This window comes from Thalassophryne amazonica, chromosome 15, assembly GCF_902500255.1.
Source record: "Thalassophryne amazonica chromosome 15, fThaAma1.1, whole genome shotgun sequence".
In the NCBI taxonomy this organism is placed as follows: Eukaryota; Metazoa; Chordata; class Actinopteri; order Batrachoidiformes; family Batrachoididae; genus Thalassophryne; species Thalassophryne amazonica.
Genome location: NC_047117.1, coordinates 4895406 through 4899140, shown reverse-complemented (window position 1 = coordinate 4899140; position 3735 = coordinate 4895406). Strand labels below are relative to the sequence as shown.

The 3735-nt window shown below is 45.9% G+C and overlaps 1 pseudogene; it reads right to left on the bottom strand.

The window, feature by feature from the left end:
• Positions 1-304: 304 nt before the first annotated feature.
• LOC117525973 lies at positions 305-3277 on the bottom strand (annotated as a pseudogene).
• Positions 3278-3735: the final 458 nt, after the last annotated feature.

Genomic DNA, 3735 nt, shown 5'->3' with positions numbered 1-3735 from the left:
TTTGTGCACGATTTATTTCTTAATGCATTTGCAGTTTAACTAAACGACCACAGGATGGTGCTGTAGTTACTAACGTGCCTCAAAAGCCTGAATTAACACTCTGGGTGTCCTTCGAGCTCCACTTGCTGCTTCATATTCAAATCATTGCAAACAAACCTAAAGATCTTAAAACCCAAAAAAGAAAAATGCGACAACATGCAACTTTTGGACCTCAACTGGATTTTGAAGTCCAAATGGTCTAAACAGCTTAATGCTTGATACACAAATTTACACTCATTAATTTATCAGACATTAATCTTTTTCTCATTTAGTGAACTAAATTATGTTTTTACCTCCACAATCCACTAAATCAATTAATGAAACAATCTGAGCAGACTGTTCAAACGCAAAACCTGTGACAGGTGCTACTTCATTAAGATGAGGCCTTACAGGTTGAGAAGTTCTGAAGTTTGAACCAAGCTGCTAAAGCAGCACCTGAGCGAAGGTAAATTCATTAAACACACTTTCCCTGCCAGCTCTGGGATTTGAATTCTGTGATTTGTGAGTCTTGAACTTGCTTTCCTGCCTGGGACTTGCACTGTGCCTCTAATCTCCAACCATCTGGCACCTTCTGCCAGCACGATAGAGCAATCTTTGTCTGAGCCAACTCTCCCAACATGCACCTCTTCACTTCAATTCACAGCTCTGCTCTCCCATCAGACAGGTGATCTTCCTCCACCAGCTCTCCGACAGGCTCCTGATCTTATCGGGCGTCTTCTGTCTCAGAGTCATTCTCTGCTGCTGGACGTTGTCTCTGTCCATCTGCTGAATGCTGGCCAAGATGGCTGAATCAAAAGCATCCTTCAGGTTCTTCTGGGTCAGGGCCGAGCACTCTAAAAAGCCCACTGCTCCGATCTCCTGGGCGAGCCTCTGGCCCTCTGCGGTGCACACTGGCTGTTCATGAGCACGGGCCAGGTGGATCAGCACCTGGACGTCCTCCCTCAGGTCAAGCTGAGTGCCAACGAGAACTATTGGAGCACTGGGGCAGTGCTGCCTGATCTCAGGCACCCAACGTTTGGTCAGGTTACGAAAAGAGCAGGGCCGGACTACACTGTAACAAAGGAGGAAGACATCCGCATTCTTGTAGCACAGTGGCCGAAGGCAGTCCAGCTCGTCCTTCATGACCCAAACAAACAGAGGGGTTACGTTAGACTCAGACACAGAAGTACCATTAAGAACACAAACAGGTCAAATCTAAGCTCATGTCTCCCATGTGCGTTCTGGCAAACTGCAGCTGAAACTGCATGTTTTTATGCAATTCCTTCTTTTTTTTTTATTGTGCAAATCTAGTAGAGTTGTGATAGAGCGACGTCTGTGTGGGAAACTCAAACTGTATCATTTCCCCCCACTTTCCACAATTAAAATGGTTTCTAATCCTCATGAAATCCGGTGTCACATGATTTTGTGTATGTAAAAATGTTTTAGAACACAGTTAATTAGCAAGTGTGTTGTTGTGACACTAGTTTGGAGCCTGGAGATTTTGCTCAAAATCAAGAAAAGAAAACTACTATACAAGGGAGGTTCTAGCTTCAGGTGAAGGGGGTGGGGGTGTGTGACTTGATTGGGTGTGTGAAGGCACACTCCTACTGGGCGGGGGGGGGGGGGGGGGGTCCAACAGCATGGAAATAAAATAATAAAAAAAAATCTATAGCCTTTTTCCATCACATTAAGGAAATGTAGGGTAAAGTGAAGGTATGAAGGTAAAGGCTTGAGGTGGTACCCCGTCAACTGTCCTCTAGATCCACCACTGCTATAATAGATTTCAAGTTACTACAACATGGTAACTTCACTGTCATCACGTAACTTGAGGGCACTGAAGCACAAGGAGAAAGCAGAGAGGAAAAACAGCTCATTTGCCACTATAGGAAAGGTGGCAGTCATGGGGTTAGGACTGAAGGGAACAGCAAATCACCAATCCTGACAAAATTGTCCTGAATCTGATTTTTATTTAACCATTAAATCCCTGCAGATCTTTTTTTTTTTTTTTTTGATGTTTTGTTTTTGTTTGGGGGGGGGGGGGGGGGGGGGGGGTCATTTTTGTAAGTCACATCATATACAAAATGTTCATATAGGAGAAAAGAAAAAAATCTGATTTTAGGTCACTTTAGCTGCCAATGTGAACAAAACCTAACATGGCCTTCTGTATCTTTTAAAGTTCGTTTAAAAACATTTTTTTTTTTCTCCTTGGCTTTGGTCGCAGTGAGACTTGGTTTCAAATGATATTTGTTATTTATTTATTTAAATGTATGTTTTAACGTACAGCCCTTTGTGTCAGCAGTGTGTTAAAGTGCTTTGTAAATAAAGTTGGTATGGTAGGGTATGGTATGGTAGCTGCCTCTCCATGCTGAATATTTATATCACTGATGATAACTCACATTCACTGATCCATCAACAAGACCCCATTTCTATTAAGGAAAAGCAAAACGTCAAAGTTAAAGTTCAGCTCATTAGAAAACTGTCATTCATCCGGCTGCGCGCCTCGAATGTGTGACGGACGGAAAGAACTCACCTGACCCGCTGTGTCACACAGCTGCAGTCTCACCGGTTACCGTCAACCACAACCATCACTGAGGGGATGAAACAAAACTGTCAGTGCTGGAGAGAGAGCGATACCATGGAAACAACCTGCATAAAGTGCTACAAAACCACTGGTTTCGCTTGTGCGTAAAGACGCGCAGGCTGATCGTGGCGCAGATTACCGGTAAAGTTGTCAAAGGCTGTGGGAACATATTCTGTAGGGTATCCGTTTGTGGTGTAGCTGATGATGAGGCTCGTCTTGCCCACCGCTCCGTCTCCGACCAGGACGCAGTTCACTTTGCGCTCAGGAGCGGATCCGGACCGCCTGCGTTTCACGCTCAGAGGGAAGTCTCGGTTCTTTGCGCGACGGGGCGGAACCGGGGGGTAGCCGCAAACGCACACTGGGTCTGACACACGACGGGGCTTCTGCTTCCCGAGGTCCTGGGGAAGCATGGCTCCACGCCCACCCAAGCAGCCACGTGTTGTATTTTAGTTATTCGGTGTGTTGTTCAGAGCGCTAACAGATCCACGCGGCGTGCATCATCGCACGGTTCCGCCGCTGTCAACAAGCTGCTTCGGTGAAGCGTGCAGCAGCAGTTTGTCCGCAGGAGGTCCTGCTTGGCACTCAGTCTTCATGCGTCCTAAGAGGCTTAACTGAGGCGCCATGAGATCTGTGCGCCAGAGCTGTCCACGTGAAATCAGCTCAGTGTGCGTCCCTCTGCCCTCTGAAGAAAATATTTACAGCGAGTGCATTATATGAATGTTGTTGAATCTCCACCCAGTGTCTTGTCCAAGCACTCACAGGTAGCGTAAGCAGGAATCAAATCGGGGTCTGTGTACTGGAAGTCCAACTCCTCATCACACTGATCCTATTGTCAGATTTTTGCCTGCTTTAAGGTAGATATCTAAATATTCCTGCTTATGAATGACTGAACTCTCATTGTAAGTGTGAAGAAAACATCTTCCCACCCTTTGTGAAGCTTGTGTAAAGTGCAGTAAACGGCTTTAAATGTTACGTAATGTTATGTACTCACACAGCTCTCGCTTTGTGAGTACAGAGATTGGATGGCCCTCAGAAGGAACCCCCTCACGCCATACTCCCACAGCACCTCACACAGTATTTCCTGGGGTAACCAGGTACCCAGGATCCTTGTGAGAGTGAAGAGCTGGTCGGCTGTT